Consider the following 14,266-nt stretch of genomic DNA (forward strand, 5'->3'; position numbering starts at 1 on the left):
TCGACACTAATTTCGTGCTGAATATTCGTACGTTTTTTAGCTCGTTCGAAGCACATAAAGAACCGTATGAAAGGCACGGTTGGTCAAGCTTGTGACACACGTTCGCATTTATCTGTTTCAGATAAAGAAAAAACCTTTTTCGTGAAACGCAAGCTTAGTTGGGGACGTGGGGTGATCGTACAATAACTGTCGAAACAACGTGCAAGTTCATAGGTGTTGGTTAAACAAAAAAGTGCTTTTCTGGCTAACTTTCAGTAGCACAGCGAACACTGATGGACTTCCATGTCTACTTTGAATTTTGAGCTCAGCTGTTAGATGGATATGAGGGTTTTAGCTGCGCCATAAATCGTTAGCTTGAGTCGTGAAATATTTCAACCAAATTTACTTAGGCAGGCTAAGATGTATGAATATCTAAGGAATTGATGCATTATATTTAGAATAACTGTGCTAGTTGCAAAACTACGGAAAATACACATAAATCAAAGCTTCGACTGTTGCGGAATTTGTACAACAAAATGTTTACTTTGCTGCCGTTAATTAACCAACTGTGGCAAATTGTGGGAATGTGCCGAAATGAATGAAAAATCGTAATTTGGATTTAATTGATGGCGCTTTGTCATTGCGTTAATATGCAGATTTAGTGAAGATTTTTCTCGCGATTTAGACGTTGAATTTCGATTAAAACTGATGGTTTTGTAGATTTTGAACTTTTCTTTGCAAAACAAAGCTAGAAAACGGCGAGAATCTGTTAGAAATCGTCGTTTAGCATCGAAAGAAGCGAATTTATGTATGAATATTGCAGATTTCGTGAAGATTTTTGCTGTTTTTTCGCGATTAATTGGTTGAATCTTGATAAAAACTCGTAGTTTTCTGGATTTCGAGCTCTACTTTGCGAATCCAACGCAGAAAACCGCCATAATGTACCAAAAATCGTCTTTTAGCATCGAAATAAGCGGATTTTTCTATGAATTTTGCAGATTTTGTGAAGATTTTTGCTGTTTTTTCGCGATTAATTCGTTGAATCTGGATAAAAACTCGTTTTTTTTTTTATTTCGAACTTTACTGTGCGAATCTAACCCAGAAAACGGCCAAAATGGACGAAAAATCGTTCTTTAGCATCGAAATAAGCGGATTTTTTTACGAATTTTACAGAATTCGTGAAGATTTTTGCTGTTTTTTTGCGATTTAGTCGTTGAATCTTAATAAAATTCTGATCATCAAAAATTAAAACTTGTTATTAAATTTACGCAGTGCGGCTGCAAATTAGAATCCTGAAACCCAATGCTGACCAAAGTATATTTGCACACAACGCTCAAAACCCCCAAACTTCAAAGTAGATAAAATGAAGAGAAAGGCCATAGAAAATCCATACTCTGGAAAATGTGGTTTAGGAGGTTTAAATATCGGAGATTCAGGTTCGAACGTGTTGTGGGACACCGAATTTTAAAGCACTGACTATTTTGTTCCTTAAAAAATTGATCGATCGCCGCGTGTTCTTAGCCACTCTTTCGCTTGTGGTTCCTTTGGGACTGCAAGTTTTTTATTTTACTTTTCTGTCACCCAATTTTCTATTGCACACGCTTTGGTACTTCCGCCAAATCGTCTGTTTATTTAGTGCATTTGCGAATCAGTAAAACTTTTCGCCATTCTTTTCTAGTGCGAAAATTAAGAATGGTGGATGCGCCGGGCGAATTATTGACTTTGCGGCGACAACTTGCTTTCAAAGGATAAAACGGGTATTTGTCTTTAAGTATCTCTTCTTATTCTCGTCAAATATGTATAACTTAAAGGCCATAAAAAATTCACGATGAACGCTTTTAAAGGCTTAAGAACTTGCAGTAGTAAGAAAGTGTTCTTTTATCTAAACAATGCTTCATCTTTAGATTATTGAAAGTTCAGATCTAAACGTGCTGCATTAGTGTGAATATTTGTACCACATTTCGCTATTAAAACTTGGAGAATCAACGAAAAAATCCATTATTAATAACTTTGAGGAATTAATTTAATAAAATCGGAATGCCGTTTAGGTTCATAAAAATTTATGACCAAATCGAAGCGAGTTAAAGTATAAAAATTTCGATCAAACTCCATAAAATTTTTATTTGATTGAAACAGGTTTTAAATGTTTATGTAGCAAATGAGCCAACTACTTCTCTTTTTATTCAAATTGCGTTGTGTCCGAGTTCCAAACTCTTGATTTATTAATAAACCGAAATGCATTATCTCTGGGAGTTCATTCGGTTGTTTAATAGGAATTTAATTAGAATAGAGAAATTGCATTTCCCGGGAGGAATTTAGAATCTTCTATCTTCGTGTTCAATACTTGTTCGAACACCTAATTGACCATTGGAGGTATTAACTTTGAAAGAAGCGAGGAAATTCCATCTATTAGCTTGATGAAAATAACAAAAGTTTAGACAATTTTTAAAATTTTATCGTGTAATTCGTTCCTGTTGCAAATGCTGCAATGCCGGTGTTGTGTGAGTTGGGTTTTGGGGTACAAAAGACGATCGTCTACAATTTTTACGTTAAAATTGACAAATGTCAGAGTCTGGGGGAACAGTGACGCCAACCTTGGCTTCTTAAAATTTCTAACGTTAGTTCATCAAGATTCCAACTTTAAATAACGAAATTACTGTCAAAGTGGACAATTGTAACCTAAAGTGACTACACAGCAAATTTCATGTTAAATTCTGGGGGACAATAATGCCAACCTTGTCATCTCTAAGTATCCAAACTAATTTATCTAGATTCCAACTTTAAATAAAAAAATTACTGTCAAAGTATACATTTACAAGCTAAATCAACTATCTGGACAACAATTTTCATGTCAAATTCCAGGGGACAATGATGCCAACCTTGTCATCTTTAAATATCCAAACTCATTCATCAAGATTCCAACTTTAAATGAAAAAATAACTGTCAAAGTGGACAATTGCAACCTAAAATGACTACAGACATCAAATCTCATCTCAAATTCTGGAACAATGATGCCAACTTTGTCATCTAAAAAAATCTAAAAGTAATTCATTAAGATTTCAATTTTATATAAAAATATAACTGTCAAACGAGAATTTTTGCAAGCTAAATCGACTGTACGTACAACAATTTTCATGTCAAATTCTGGGGGATAACGTTGCCAACCTTATCATCTTAAAATTTCCAAAACTAATTCATCAAGATTCCAACTTTAAATAACGAAGTACCTGTCAAAATAGACAGTGTTGCAAACAATGTTCGAAATGTCAAAAGCTTCTTTCTGTTAAAGAAGACAGAAGCCGCCAAACACGTGAGCATGATGTGTATTTAAACTTGCTCTAATTATAAATAAGCGAGAATTTCAATTTAAATATTTCACTACTACCTTTCAACATGTTAAAAGCTTCTCAGGTAAAAATAAACCAAAAGTTATTATCTCCTCAATAAAACTCCACTCCGCCTATAAAACTGAGAACTGATGAAATCGCCGCTAAATTATTGCCATTTCCAATCGAACACGCTTTATACCAAATGTTACAAAAACTGACTTTCGGACAAATTAAAGCGAAATGTCACTAGAGTTGCAGGTAGTGCTGCATTCATAACGAACAAAAAAGTCATTTCCTAACTTTTATTATAAATGAACGCACAAAAAAGAGAACGTGCAGTCATTACAGTGAATAAGAAACAATGTGCTTCAACCAAAATATGCCGTCATTGTAGAATCATAAATCATAAGCGAAAAAAACTACAAAGACAAGTAAATGATGTGTTTATTCCCGCTCTTACTCGAGGTTATAATAGACACCTGTGGTGGAGGAAGTTTCTTCTTCATGTGTTTAAAAATTTAGAGGCTCGCGCTTCATCGATTGGTGACGTCATTTGTCTTGAGTTTGAATTTCGATGGATATTTTAAAATGGTAATTTGAAGACTTTCCGTTGAAACCAATATAGTCTTCAGGCAAAACATGTTTGTCGCAACATATGTGTCATTAAACAAATAAACGTTTCTGTTCCTGCTGCGAGCATAATATCACTTTTTCGACAATCTGCAATTAAATTCCAACGTTCCATGTAAGTTGTAATTTTGGAAGCACAGTTGTTTGGTTTCTTTCACAAAATCCGCAAAAGATTTATTTTTAAAAGCAACGATCATCACGATTATAATTAACTTTATAACAATAACGCTCGCGACTTCAAGGACACGAGATAAAATCGAGGAAATTTGAATTGAGAATAGGTAATTTTGACACGTGGAGGTAAAGCTGCGGCTTTGGCCTCCTGTAAATTTGTCATAATTCCACTTTATTGCTCCTGCAGCATCTGTTCAAAGGGAAACGTCAAGCTTTGTGTGAGAGAAAAAATTGAATTACTGGGCATGTCATCACGTTTTATATAAAAACGAAACAAAGAATGGCAGGTTGAGCCGAGAAAGTGGTAAACACATTTTTAGAGTCAAGAAAGTCAGAGAACAGAAATATTTATTTAAAATCTTAACAATTCTGTCGCTTCCGACGGTATTATGCTCGCGGTAAAAGCTTTCTGACCCTTCGTGGTTTATTTTTATTACGTGCATGGTCGAGGATACTACTGCTTTAATGCTGCAGTTTTACACCCCCACCTACATAACTTGCTTTTATAAATTGCTTCTGGTTGGCGATTCCTATCTCATAAACATTATTTACTTTAGAGGTTCCGCCACACGGACGTTTCACCGAATAGTTAACAAAATACTTGGCCAACAATTTTAAACTTGCAGTTTCTTGCCGGAATGGGCTGTTTATGTGCTTTCAAAATAAACGGGTTTACGGGGAATAGAAAAAACTTTTATTGTTGAGAAATGATTCAATCCGACCGTGAACTTGGAATTAGAGTTTCGGAGCACCTTTAAGATTTTAAGATTGCTCCATAAATGCTTCTACATTGAAAAATTTTTGAATTCGAACTATCGAAGATTTTTAGGCGAAAAGATTCCGGGTTTCTTAATATTTAGCTTAATTCCGGAGATATTGAGAAAAATCGTTTTCGAACCTCCAAAATTTTTGGGCTCTCTGGCGACTACCCTAAATTTCAATCGCCTCTAACTCGGTTATTTGTTGACGGACGAGAAAAATAATGGTATTTTTGGATTGAGCGCGAAATTCTGCGTAAAATGAGCTTATGTATCTTAAATTTCCTAAACGAATAAATGAGATATCGACCGAAATAGATTTTCAGAGGGTGATTTTAGGATAATTTTCAAGAGGCTATTTAGGGGTGAAAACTGCGTTTAGTGTTATTGAACTATATATCGATCGAAAGAGGAGGTCGAAATTTATAAGCGGGCCAAATCTCAGATTGATAGGGCAAATAGTTTACGAGGGGGGATCAAAAAACGAAAAATTGGAAAATTTTCATGTGCAAATTTTTTTTGCCCAAAAATTGACTATCGAATTTTTAACTTTTGATTTTGGATTCTAAAGTAAAATGAGCCGAGAAAAACGCTGGTGAAAACTGTTTTAAAAAATCTCTTGTATTTTCGGAGATATCAAGGTTTGAAAAATTTCCGACTCAAAATTCAATATCCGAAATTTTGATCGCGCATAACTCAGTTGTTTCTGGACCGATCTTAACGAATCTTACCTTTTTGGATTCTACGTGAAATTCTGCGTAAAATGAGCGCAAATACTTTAATATTGCTTTGTAAATACGTGAGATAGCGACCGTGTCTGAATTAGAGACCGCCTCTAATTTCCATACTAAAATAAGTAAAATTTTGAATTCGAACTAACGAAGATCGATTTCTAAGCTAAAAAATCGCGGAAAACACGATTCCGAAAAGAGTTTTCCAATATTTGGTTTAATTCCGGAGTTATCGAGAAAAATCGTTTCGAACCTCCAAAATTTTGGCTCTCTGGCGACTACCCTAAATTTCAATCGCCTCTAACTTGGATATTTATTGAACTAGGAGAAAAATAAGGATATGTTTGGATTCAGCGCGAAATTCTGCGTAAAATGAGCCCATGTAGCTCAAATTTCCTTAAGACATAAATGAGATATCGACCTAATTACATTTTAAGAGGGTGATTTTAGGGTCATTTTCAAGACGCTGTCTCAGGACGAAAACTCTAATATTATTGAATTACATATCAACCGAAAGAACAGCTCGAGACCCATCAACTGTCCAAATCGCAGATCGATATAGGGCAAATAGTTTATGAGGGACGATCGAAAAACGAAAATTTGAAAATTTTTCATCGATTGAGTCGCAAAAGTTTTTTGCCCAAAAAATTGACCATCGAATTTTTGACTTTTGAGGGCGGATTCTAAAGTAAAATGAGCCAAGAAAAACGATGGTGAAAACCGTTTCAAAAAATCTCTTGTAGTTTTGGAGATATCGAGCTTTGAAAATTTTCCAACTCAAAATTCTTAACGAATTTTACCTTTTTGGATTCTACGTGAAATTCTGCGTAAAATGAGCACCGATGTTTTAATCAGCTAATTTCCATACTGAAATAAATGAAATTTCGAATTTGAGCTATCAAAGAAAACTGAAAATATCAATTTATCCGAATTATCGCCAGAACTTGAAATTAGAATTACAAGAAAACGAAAACCATTCGAATTGGAACATTGAAACGGATTGCGAAGCCCTCCAACTATCACTACTATCAGCCCGAGAGCAATTTTCCTCGGAAAAATTCCAAATAAGACACTACTCTCTATTGTTTCCCGTCATTTTCCGAACAGTTTTCCTGTAAAACAAATTTAAATGCAGTGGCCGTACATCTCGGCTTTTATATCACTTCGCACTTGTTAATTAAGTCATTGCGGCAGTTTTAATAGGGTATGACACGTGATAAAGTAAGATTACAAACGTTACTCGTTGCGAACATGCATTAAGACAAGTTTGAGAGAAAATTACAATCTGAGCCCAGGTCAACTTAATTTAAACTTACCTATAAGAACTCAATGCGGTTACGCCCGGGCTATAAATAGAGGCGTCCTTAGTTGAAACTTGCAGATTAATTAAAATTGCAATAGAAAGATCCGTTTGGGGCACAAACTAACAAATTCCAGTTGAGGTTCATCGGTTCAACTATTCGGAATGAAATAAAACTGTGCTTTGAATATCGCCACAAAGACGTCAAGTTGATTAAAACCGGGACTTTCATTTTTCATCGTCTGAAAGCGTATTAATATGACATCCGTGTACATCCACAGCTGCATGTACGGTTCATTTTTCACAGACGCGTTTTCTTCTTTAAATAAATAACGAAACTAATGTCGAAATGGACAATACTGGCGTCCAGAGTATATTTTTCGGTTTACGATCTGGAGAGATCGATAAAATCCCCGACGAATATGGTATATTTTAGTCTCAGCACCTTCTCTCGTTATTTACAACATGGAATGTAATTATAAACTTTTTGACATTTATTGCTTGTTTTCGACAGATTTAAAACCGCGAGGATGCTCCAATATTTGCGTTGATTGTCGCGACATTGTCGCTCTGAAGACACTTTAAATATTCAGGAGCTGAATGAAAAGAATGTCTGATGTAATCACGACAGGTTTGGAATAATAGAGCGAGATGTTTCGCCTTTGGAGAGTTTAAGAGATGCAGGGGCTATAAATTTTCCGATGCACGAAAGGGGTAGTTAATATGGATGTTCAACGATAATTTTTTTATTTATTGGTTGGAAAATTTCTCTAGTTTTACGTTCGCAGACATTTTCTTTCTAACCCTCTTGTCCAGGTAGAATAGACACAAAAATTTCAGAAACTCGAAATAATTTCCATTGACGATAAAACTAGCAAAGTTACTGAATTCTATTGAAACTGTTGGAAATTTGGTTCGGTCCCAAAGTAAAAACTTCTAAAATTGCTTTTTTTGCTCTAAAGTTTTGAAACTTGGTGGAGTTGATAAGCGTACTGTATATTTTTAATTTAGATTTGGATTCAGTGTTTAAATTGTCAAAGTTACATAATTTTAGAGAAAATAGTGGCATTTTTTATTCTTTCAAACAACAAAAATTTCTAAAATTGTTCTTTTTGCTCTAATATTTTGGCATTTGGCACAATTAATAAACGTGTCGAAAGTAATAACTGCTCTAATTTTGATTGCTTTGGCGTTCAATTTACCAAATTTACGAAATTTTATAATAAATGGAGGGAAATTTGGTTTATCCTCTTAATAAAAATTTCTAAAATTGCTCCTTCTTGCTCTAAAATTTTGAGATTAGGTAAAGTTAATGAGTGTGTTGTGAGTTATAGTGTCGACAAATTTTATTGTTTTAGCGTTTAAACTGGCAAAGTTGGATAATTTTTTAGAAAAAGCTGATTTTCCTAAAAGTAAAAATTTCTAAATTTGCTCTTTCTTGTTCTAATCTTTTGGCATTTGGCACAGTTAATAAACATATCGAATGTAGTAATTAAACTGCCAAAGTTACAGAATTTAATAGACAAATTGATGGGGACTTTTGACAATTTGTTTCGAACAATAAAATGAAGGTCAACTCAAAAAATCAGCCTTATGCGAATTATTCCGAGATTCATGTTTATTTTGCCTGAACTACTCAGCTTGAAAGTATTCTGCGACGATTTCATACTTTGTCTTCTAAAGTGTTGCTTTATAATCAGCACTGAAGTGAAAGTTTAAGATTGTTGGCAACTTCCTTTTTTGTGATGTCGAGCTTGCAGCCCTAACTTCTCAAACAATTAACTTTCTATCTGAATAGTTCAGATGAAATTCGTCCAAAAAATAGACCACTTCTGGGACTTTGGCGAGAAAAATTCGCATCTCTCGAGAATCGCACAAAGGAAAGAATTGAATTGGAAACGAGTTCCATATAAATTCATCGTGTTTTAATTTCGGCAAACTCCAAGCAACAGCTTCTGTTTTTGAATGTTAATCTGGCGTGGAATTTTTTTTTCTATATAATTAAATGTCTACTGGCTTTCATTACAGCGCACACGAATAATTAATTTCATTAAATTTTCTTTTCTTTGGTCATAATCCGGAATGATTAAACGCCTGACTTCAATTAAAGTAACCGGGAAATTAAGATTTTTAGTTAATTTAACGCGATCCTAACGATAAAAATATCAAGATGGGAGAGATTAAAAGCGGGAAAACTGCCGGGGAAATATTTAGCATTTGCAAGTGGATGAGCATATGCACAATAGACGTCAATCTTTATGCATCAATTCTCCATGCACTGCTTTTGATAGCTTAGAGGTCTTACAATGCATGATTTGCATTATATGAACCGGATGTAGCTCACAAGCGTTCGTTAAATTTCCTCTGTAGGCTCTGGTACACAGTTAACCGGTAAACAGACCCTAAATTTAATTAAAACGTCATTTTGGATAAGATTACCTATGCATCAAAATATTAAAACTTTCGCCAAACTATTCAGCCCGAGCAAATATTTCTATTTTTGTAACAAAGCGACTGAATTAAAATCGTGGGTGTTAATTAAATTTGATTGTTTCACTGAGTTTCATGAGAACTTTAAAATCATTGTGAAAATATGGGATTTAAGAAACTCGGTCGGAGTGGAATGAATCAAACTGAAACAAAGGAGCGAATTTACCTAAAATGAAAAGCGGAATTTGGTCATTACACACTGAATGTTGTCCCCCGATTTACTAAAAATTCTGATGTTGAAGTGGAACTTTGCTGTGCACTAAAAACTTGCTAACAGCGAAACTGAAAAAGACAAATCGAATTATGTTCTACATAAAGACTTTGTACAATTGGCGCCGCCGGCAGAAGAATAATGCTTTGTTTCTTTGATTTGGTCGCGATTTCTTTGCCTGGAAAATTTATGAAAGTACGCAATAGGATATTTAGATCTCACAAGTAGTTTACGAGAGGCGATCAATAAAACTGAAAACTTGAAATTTTTTTTCGTAGTTTTGGAAATTTTGAGCTTTGAAAATTTTTCAACTCAAAATTCAATATCTGAAACTTGGATCGTTCATAACTCAGTTACTTTTTTGGATTCTGCGTGAAATTCTGCATCAAATGAGTACCATTAATTTGTTAAGTTTTCTCGACAAATAAGAGAGATATTGACGAAAAAATGTCTTCAGGCGGTTAAATTCAAAAAAATTTATTATTCGAATTGAAAAAATGTTTTGATTTCATTTCATTTAATTGGCATCGCAGTCAACACACATCACATGCAATTTTAATTTTTTTCTGAACTATTAGTTTGTTAGCTCAACAATACGAAGGCCCTCCCAACTCCGTCTTGTTTAGCGGAAATTAGTTCGCGTCGTCTCAGGACACACTAATTCATTCAAAGCGTAAATCTCGGATAAACTCTAGCATTGTAGGAGTAATAATATTTCCTATTTGCACATCTCGTCTTTTATTTTGACTAATTTCCAGCCCTCCGGACTTTGTAACAATATAATTTACATTTGCATTTTGCGTCCAAAGCAATGAAGAGCTCCCATCTGCTCGGGAATCCGAAACGGACGTATGGTAAACACAATTTCCATATTATATGTAATGAGTGAATTTTTATCAACACTTTGTTCCTCCGACTTTTTGCTTTTACTAAATTTTACTAAATAGAAGCGCGGACTTTGTTTTGTTAATTCTTTTTCCTGCAACGTTTTCTTACAAAGAGATTTGATGCAGCTTTGACATTACAAAAGTAATTGGTATTACTGCGGGACACAGAGGGGCCAATTTTTAATTATTCCAAACGAGCTGCATGCAACAATTTTGATGAAAAACTAATTGAATTAAAACAAGAAGTTTTTATGAATTTGATCCTGCTAGTTTGTTTCGGAAAAATGAAATAGAGTTTTTGCTACAATTTCACGGAATTAATTAAAACAGTAAATGTAATTTCCGTGTTTTCGTGCATTATTTTATTGATAAAACTGCGAATTTATGTCACTCATTCCCGTCCCACATAAAATTCTTAATTTTCTGAAAAATGCTGCGCATCGACCGTGAAAACATCCACTTCTTGAATAAGAACAACTTCACCCAGTTCCATCTGATTATCCAGCAAGAATCAGAAAACAAGAAGCGTCATCTTCAATTATAATTCCCCTAAATTGATTGATGTCACATGTAACTCGCTTAATGCAATAAACATCCATTGAGCAGATCTGCGCAAGGTTATTCTTAACACTTTCCGCTCCGAAATATTATGAAATTCTCGGCTAATCTAATTCTGAAGGAAAATTTAACCGCCTTTGTTGCTAACGAGAAGTTATCTTTGTACAAAATGAAAATTTCTTATTACGGCTCACTTACTAGCAAAACATCGATGGAATTTCCAGGAACTGATTTTTTCACTACACAAGAATTAAGTTTCTTATCTCATTTTTTGTCGTGTTGTCTCGAGAGTGCTAACCAACCGACCGAGTTGGAGCTTTTGCTTCGTGGAGAGCGCGCTTCCGACTGCTTTACTAGTAGCATTTAAACTTCGACTCTTGCTAATACGCACGCTTGTTTAGGGGAATTCTGTTCGAAAGATAACGGTCAAATTGGATACAGCACAAATTTCTGTCATTCAATTGAATCAATTTCTCAGACCTATAAGACCAATATTTGAGTGACAACACGAGAAAAATTTTGGATTCTGCGTGAAATTCTGCGTAAAATGAGCACAAATTTCTAGGATATTTCTCGAATGTTTTGTTTTTGTTGGATTTTTGTTTCTAAATTATTTCGACACTTTGTCGGTTCTGTGGAAACAGTGGTTCTAAATCCACCGGAAATAAAATTAATTGAGCACAATCAATCGATAAAATAATTAGACTTGTCACTCTTGCACCACCGAACTGAATTGTTTTTGATTCTCTAATTGATGTTAAATTCGTTTCCTCTGTTTTTGACAATGTTTTATATTCTATAAAAACACCAATCAATATTCCCAATCATACCATTTCAAAAAAACAACAAACGCTTCTAAATATTTATTACATCATTCCAATGCAAGAGTCCAATAGCATTAAAATTCAAAGTTGCAGTTATAGCCAATTACAGTCAATTAAATTATTAGCACATAATCTCGAAGCTGAATTACTCCAAGCAACGTCAAATGAAAAGAACGGCACGAACAAATACCAGTCTTGCCTCAACTTTATCTCTCCTTTATCCTCATAAAAAACAAATATTAAAAAACCTACAAAACATTATTAAAAGCGCCACGTGTAACATCGCTTACGTGCCAACATAAAAAAACGTCTTTTTTGTTCAAGACCCGTTCAATACAATTTACATTCCATTACGGTCGCAATAAAGACGGATAATGAACAATTCTCTTATTGAATTCCAGATCTCGGCTCTCATTAATAAACTACGATTTTATCTCTTACTCTTAAATTTATGACGGTTCCTCCAGGTCCCCAATCATTCTGAATAACTTAATTCTGCGTTGGAAATCGTCTGTTATGTTCATAACCCGTTTTGACGATAATAATAGACTTGAAATGAAATAGAAAGGGACGTAAATTATCAAAGGTCTTAACAGGATTAAGAATTTGTGCTGCGGGGGCGTGCAAAATATTGACTTTTTAATTAATAAAATCGTTTGATTCGATGGAAATTTATGGACGCGAAAATTTTATACGTTTTGATCTCGTTTTTTTATTTGGGTCGTAATATAGAAATATGTGGAATAATTAAATAAATTTTAGTTTTATCAATAAATCATTTGTAATAGCTTGATACTGTAATTATTAAGGCAATGTAAATGGCACAAGCTCTATTTCACGCGTTGCAGCTGAGAGAAATATGTGGGGATAAACTAATCAAAGTCGAGCGTTATTAATTTGATTGATTCGGGATGTCTGCATCATTCGCATAAAATCGTAAGAGAATTTGTAAGAAACTTGAGATTCAAGCATAACTATTTATTATTATTAATTCAAGAAGCTAGATTTTAAAGACAATAAAAGTGCGTTTTTGTGCTGAAATAAACTCGAAAGTGCAAATTACGCGAACGCGAATTAAGAAAATTCGCCCCGGCGCCTTCACCATTCTACAGCCAGTTGACCGCCACTGACATAATCGAATAGATTCCCTGAACAATCTAAAAGCAAATTTGTTTGATTGAATATTAGTAATTCTCGTCTTACAGCTCGTCCAAGCTCGTAGTTCACCGATTAGTTTTCAGAGAACTGAATTTTCCAAGGTTCCATCATATTCTGTAACATGATGCTAAATGTTGCTTTGTTGGGTTGTTTGAAATTGTACCACTCCACAGTGGTGGTGGATATGTAGGGCACATTTTGGGGTATTTACAAATAATCAGCCGGTAATTTTTATGTGGTACAAAAATTGTGGAATTATTACTTATTATGGGCTATTACACAATTCCTGAATTTATTGGGTTGGTACAATTTATCGATGGGATTTCCAATGTAACGCCGCTAATTAATTGCATTGAATGATGAGTGGTTTACAAACAACAACATGGATGCACCTCTTGCCCAACTGAATAAGATAATTGCTTGTAAAAACTGGACTCAACATTCATGTCAGTAAAGAGCCCGAATTAAAATTTTACAGTTTTTTTTATTTGAGTCGTAATAAAGAAATATGTGGAATAATTAAATAAATTTTAGCTTGCAGCTGCGAGAAATATCTGGTAAAAACTAACCAAAGCCGAGTGTTATTACTTTGATTAATTCGAGATGTCTGCATCATTTCTATCAAATTAGTAAAAAGTCGTTAGAATTAAGGGGCACAATCACTGTGAAAATTGGAAAAAAACGTTGTTTTAACATATTTCGATAGTCTATTCCTTTAAAAATAGCATACAAAAATTTCAAGCCTAAATATTTTAAATAGTTTTAGAGTTATAGTTATTAGTATACAAAACTATGGCAGCTATTAACATAACTACAAGGTGTTTATAAATGTTTCTAGCATCAAAGATGGCTCTGAAATTCCTGTCATGCATTACTTTGCCGCTTTGTTTTCATAGTGAATATAACTATCCTGAAAATGATTTATAATGTCACTTGCGCCAACGACGTTTCAGTTACGGTTTGGGGTCCACGTTTATGATTTTTAGGTTTCAAACCACAACTATAACAGTTTTTTTTTTTTCAAAACTCACTTTGCTCCATGATTAATGTTAACTACAAATGTCAGTTGAAAAATCTAAACCCACATTTGTAATAAGCGGCAAATTTCTTTGACATTTCATAGCCACCCTTGATGCTAGAAACATTTATAAACACCTTGTATGATAAAGTAATCTTTAAACGCGTTTTTTTCGAAACTACATTTTTCAATTTTGCTGCAGTTGTAACTCAAAGACAA

The 14,266-nt window shown here is 34.1% G+C and overlaps 1 protein-coding gene across 2 annotated transcripts in view; it reads right to left on the bottom strand.

Moving 5' to 3' along the window:
* The window catches only part of TkR99D (Tachykinin-like receptor at 99D), a 42,140-nt gene extending 30,727 nt beyond the window's left edge, over nt 1-11,413 (bottom strand). For both annotated transcript variants that reach the window (XM_088034725.1, XM_088034726.1), the window contains exon 1: nt 11,246-11,413. The gene's annotated coding sequence lies outside the window, so the exon portion shown is untranslated. The remainder of the gene's footprint in view (nt 1-11,245) is intronic.
* Nucleotides 11,414-14,266: the final 2,853 nt, after the last annotated feature.

This window comes from Gnatocerus cornutus, chromosome 4, assembly GCF_029298725.1.
Source record: "Gnatocerus cornutus isolate USDA-ARS CGAHR chromosome 4, icGnaCorn1.1, whole genome shotgun sequence".
Taxonomy (NCBI): domain Eukaryota; kingdom Metazoa; phylum Arthropoda; class Insecta; order Coleoptera; family Tenebrionidae; genus Gnatocerus; species Gnatocerus cornutus.